The sequence below is a fragment of the Chelonoidis abingdonii genome, chromosome 4 (genome assembly GCF_003597395.2).
Source record: "Chelonoidis abingdonii isolate Lonesome George chromosome 4, CheloAbing_2.0, whole genome shotgun sequence".
NCBI lineage: Eukaryota > Metazoa > Chordata > Testudines > Testudinidae > Chelonoidis > Chelonoidis abingdonii.
Genome location: NC_133772.1, coordinates 152466188 through 152472188, shown reverse-complemented (window position 1 = coordinate 152472188; position 6001 = coordinate 152466188).

The following is a 6001-nucleotide window of genomic DNA, read 5'->3' as shown; positions in this document are numbered from 1 at the left end:
GTGGGACTTTGTTTTCAACGCGGGGCATCCGGGAAAAGGGGCGGGGCCGAGGGGAGGGGCGGGGCCAGAGGAGGGGCTTGAGATAGGCCGGGAGGGAGCTGGGCGGGGTGAGTGGGAGGGGGCGTGAGCGTGGGGCAGGCAGGCTGTGGGGGAGGGGAGTGAGTTTGGGGCAAGCGAGGGGAAAGGGTGAGTGGGGTAAGGGGGAATGAGGCAAGCAAGGAAGGGAAGTGAAAGTGGGGCAGGCAGGTGGGGGGAGGAGGGAGTGGGGCAAGCGGGGGGGAGGGAATCAGGCAGAGGGAATGGTGAGTGGGACAGGCGGCGGGAAGTGGGCAAGCAGGCAGGCTGTGGGGGGGAGTGAGTGTGGGGCAGGCAAGGGGGAAGGTTTAAGTGGGCCAAGGGTGCAAGGAAGTGAAATGGGCAAGCAGGCAGGCTCTAGGGGGCAGGGGGAGTGAGCGTGGGGCAAGGTGGAATGAGGCAAGCAAGGAGGGGAAGTGAAAGTGGGGCAGGAGGGAGTGGGGCAAGCAGCGGGGGGAGGGAATCAGGCAGAGGGAATGATGAGTGGGACAAGCAGCAGGCTGTGGGCAAGCAGGGAGGCTGTGGGGAGAGAGGGACCGCCAGGGGAAAGGTTGAGGGCAGAGGTCCTGTGGGGCAGGAATGTTGGAGCACAGGGCCCCATATGAGAAGGGAGGAGGGGTGGAGAGAGGAGGCTGCAGGGCACATGGGCTAGGACTCAGGCTTAGCTTTGACTAGGGGCAGTTTAGGCAAGAACATGCATAAGCCCAGCCTGATCCCTGAGTAGGGACAAAGCCCCATTCCGCCCAGGCACCTCTGGTGATCTTAGGACCACACACTATTTTTCCCCTCAATGCCCCAGCTCCTGCCAGCCTCTGATTATACAAAGAATCTGTTTCCAGCAGCAACAGAACAGTTTAGCCATGCTGGTTGTGGGAGACTTGCTTGAAAACATGAACACCCACAGCTGTACCAGTGGTAGACAGAGACCCCAATATGTTATTTTTTTTGAAACATCATGGCAGCTGAACAGTGGGACTTACTGAAAGATAGTGGGGGTAGCAATACTGGTGTAAGATATCTGTATCCACACTAACTGGAGAATGCCCTCCCTCCATGAAAACAAAAGCCCTGTATTTACTGTGGTTTTTTGTTTTTTTATGAAGGTGCAAACAATTTGATGTTTATTGGAGTGATCTTCCAGCAAGCTTATATCCTAGTTCCTTTTCCTTATTTTCAAATCCCAATTTACTTCCTGTTTGCCCCTAATTTATACAGGAATATTCTTAGCTATACCTTAACCAATTATTCTACTGAAATCTGTCTGACCAATCCTAACACGTTGTAACATAATTCTCTAACCAATTATATCCCACTACCCTAATTAACTTACACCTAACAATATTACTTATATAGCAGACAGAAACAATTAGAGAAACAGACAGATTAAACATAGAAAAGTGGGGGCCATAAAGATACAACAATAGAGAAATGAGGGTTTCACAACCACAACTACTGAGAAGTGATTTCTTGCCAGACAGGATGCTATCAAACTACCTTTTCTTTATCTGGAGGTGTACCTATTGGGTGCTGGGAACTGAAGTTAGGTAGCCACCCCTCCCTTCCCATAACAGACTTCTCCTTTTATATGCAGGAGTTTAGTATATGACACTGTAGCTTAAGTCAGTGTAGGAGAGAGTCCCTTAAACAAACATTTACCATTTTCACACTCCATTCTCTTTGAATTGGAGCAGCACAGTCACTGTCACTGCATTACATATGCCCACCTCTTTATTAAAACTAAGATGACCAGTTACAAAGGTTGGGGGTGGGGAAACTAAGAGGACCACTCTATCTGCCCATGGCCTCTAAAAACAGCATGACTAGGAGTGTAAACTGCCCCTTTATTAAAGGTAGAACACACAGAAGTGCTGCTCACAAGTTGGTCTGTTTCTTAGCCCCGTTCACAACATAGCTCAGGCTTACAAAAGGTTATTTCCCCGGCCCCTGACACCACCACCACACCTCATTCACTACTACTATGACAGCCCCTTTTATTTTAAAAATATAGTATAAATAAACCTCACTCTCTTTCCTAACTTTCTGATCAGACAGCTGCTTGTCAAAAGAGTTCCTTCAGCAATAGCCTTTTCTGTTCCCGGGATCCCCCCAGGAAGGCCTGCATTTGCTGGAAAATAAGTAACAGTGAGTTTGTGCATTCTGGATAGCCCCAGAAAAGCAGAGCCATCTTTGGGTTTGTTGATGTGGCTTCTGTCCCTGCTGTATGTACTTGGTGCAGACAGTTTAGCATCAAGAGTGCCAGCTGTTGGATTGAAATTTAACTCTTGCACGTAGACCTAGGTTAACTATTTGGCACTTTTGTCTTCTATTCCAGTTAGGGTGACCCGACAACAAGTGTGAAAAATTAGGACAGGAGGTGGTGGTGGGGTAAGAGATGCCGATATTTGGGGCTTTGTCTTATATAGGCACTATCCCTATAAAATCAGGATATCTGGCACTAATTCCAGTTTTCTAGTTTATACACCTCTACTCTGATATAACACAAATTTGGATATAACCTGGTAAAGCAGCGCTCCATGGGGGTAGGGCTGCGCATACCAGCGGATCAAATCAAGTCTGACATAACAGTTTCACCTATAACATGGTAAGATTTTTTGGCTCCCGAGGACAGTGTTACAGCGAGGTAGAGGTGTAGTTCTTCTGCAACTACCGCAGGGTTACAAGTCTTTCGTGCAAGATACCAAAAATACAAAGGTATTTTCCCCCTGAGTCAAAGCCTCTAAAACGGGTGACCCTAATACGACATTTTGTAGTGGAACGATAGTTTAACTGTGGTCAGCATGAATCTCCTATAGCCAACAGTTCTTTTGTTTCAAGCTGTTTGAAATAGGTACTACTTTTCTGGTAACACATTTGACTATACATAGGAAAGTCTTGATGAGATGTACTTGTACTGATAATAAAAATTGCCCAAATAAGTCAATCATGAATTATGGACCAGCTCATCTAAAATCTCAGGACAAGCAATTAATTTTTTTTTAAATAAATGGAACCACCTGTGTCCACTAACTGGACATTCTCCCCCATCTACTTCAAGCAGATTTGCACCAGCATTAGATCAGGAATCCCATTTAGTTTCAGTGGTTCTTCTCCATTCTGCTTCTTGAGTTGATTGCAGAGTTCACACTAGTATTTTATCTTCAGCATCATTCACGCCTGGCCAAAATAGGACGTCATGAGCTCTGTTGTATACACGTCTCAATGCAGAGCACGTCTGGGCACTAGGCTTATTTCTGACCTAGTACTGTATGGTATCATGACAGCATCCAGAACTCCCTCATGCACCAATTTCATCTCTACAATCCCTGTATGTTTTGAGGTACCATGGCTTCTCCCTTCCAAGCCAGCCAGTCATCTAGGATCACTCTAAAGTTCTCTAACTCAATCTTTCAAGTTAAGTGACTCAGTTCTACCCAAACACAAGTGACCTTTCCAAAACAAAGTCTAACAGACTCCTCTTCCTGCAATTTTGTTGCACTATTTATAGGCATTCTTGAAAGCATATGTCCTTGCTCAGGTTACAGAAGGCTACAAGAAGTTTTACCATTTCACATGACACTGCACATCCTGTCCCCACCCCATAGCTACTGTCATAACCAGCATCCAAACAGTGATCCATATTAATAATTTCAGTCAAAATCCATATACGTTTCCTCCTCCACAAAACATTAGGAGTAAGAACTAAACCAAAAAGAGAACATATAAACTGCTCTGAATTAAAGAAAGATCATTCCCAAGACAGAACTTAAATAAAATTCAGTATACAAGGCACTGGGAGAAGAAAAAGCCAGTTGAATTGCTACAAATCCCTACCAGAACCTGGACACTAGCATACTGCTTCATAAAAACAAAATGGGTAGAACCAAGACAAACTTACTAAACTTTTTAAAAGACAAAAGCTGGACACTATCAAGAACTTAAAGAAAAACAACATACCAGTTAGGCCTAATTCTCATTTATGGAGGTAACTTGTCTACACCTTAAAGTTTGCTGCCTTAAATATACTGCCATAGTTAAAGTAGTGAACACATCATGTAGCTAGTTATACAGATATGAAAGCGTTGCTGGTATAACTGTTGGAATAAAACTTTAAATATAGACCAGGACTGAGGCTGCTTTTCACTTTCAAGCTCAGAATGTTTCTCCCAATGCAAACTAATTTGCAATTACTTTAAAGCTACTAGAACTTCACAAACTGGCTTTAGTGTAACGAAGAATCAGGCCTATAGTTTTAAAGATTATTATTAGAGAGCCAGGAAATTGTAAGCTAAGGTTAAACTGAAGAACATTTAAAGGAAATTCACAATTCAAATATTGCTCCTAGAGTAGGGATTTGTCACAAGGGAATGGAAGAAAGATTTCATCAAGTTATCAGGAATGAGATGATTTTTCCATTAGTGATGAAACAAACAACTAACTATGCGTGACTCTAGGAGATAGGAAAGGCTTCAGAAATAGTATTGGACTACATGGCAACTTGACAATCCAAAACAGACAAGTTGAAATGGAAGATAAAACTCCCAAACATGATTGTTAAGTCTTATCATGGGCAGAGACTTGATATACTGCATCTGCTGTCTGATACAAGGGGTGGAGGGAAAGACACAGAGGGAAGGGTAGAGAAAATTTCTTGGCAATGGGTTATGCTTGTCTTCATTTCACAAGACACTCAACAGTGACCTCTAGTGGCTCAGTATTGAAAGCTAATACCAGCACAGCTTTATTCTCTTAGCAACTAGAGATGGTGGGGTTTATCCTAGTTGCAGTTAAATGCAAGAAAGAAAAACTCTAGTCTCTGAAACCCTATCCTGAGGAGAGTGTTGCTATATTGCATTTACCTCTGACATATAGACAAAGAGCTGACTTTTGCACTTTGATAATGCTGCTTCACCATTCGTCATGAATGAGCGTTGCCAGTTTGTACGGAGACAAGACTTGTAAATTTGCATGAAACAAAAAAGTAGTAATACTTAAAAAAACAGTGAAAGAAAAGGAAAGAAGGGGCATAAAATAGGATTACCTACTTGGGAAGTCACTGAATCATAACAAAAAGTAGTTCGACTGTGTGTGAAATGTCAATCTTGCAGAGATCAGGCCTTCTTTCAGTCACTCATTAAATTTAAAAGCAGTGTTGTAGGCTCTTTGGCCATGTTGCCAGGATGGACAAAAACAACTCAGCAGACTGTGCTCTTATATTCTCTAGCGACACACAAAGGAATGTGCGCATGCACGCGCACACACACACACGCACCCCCGACCCTACTTGGTACCACTGTGGGATTAAACCAGATCTGGGAGCTTCACTACACAATACCAGTGCAATGCCATCAGCTGTGGTTACACTGCCTGGTGCAGTGATCTTGAGCAGACTATGCGTGTTTAACGCTGAAGTTATTGAATGTCTTGAGGATGGTGGTGGGACCTCTGCTCTGGCTAAGCCTCGACTAGTTCTCTAGCTACTTCAACCCTAATAAAGTTTGTATTTTTCTTATGATTTAAAGTACGCTGGTAAAGGCAGTATTTGAAGTAGCTTTCTAAACTAAGTTGAGAAGTTGTGTCACTTCAGACCTGATTGTACTTATGTACCCTGCACTTCGAGAGAACTGTGATAATGCAAATAGAAACATCAGATTTTAGGTTACCCTTTACTTGTCCAAACCCAACTCCAGATACTTTATAGAACCTGTGTCCACTATGGCTGGTGATTTTAAGATAATAGGTGGCTTGTCAGCTTTCAGCTGCCACTCATGCTAGCCCTCACTGACAACTTTACCCTGACCCAGTGCCACCAAGGGTCTTCACTTATTGTCAATAAGGGGAGTCAAGAGCACCATATCGCATAATTAACCCGATCTTGTAGCATTCTCTGAGCCAGAGAATGATACAAAGATCATTTGTGAACTCATGT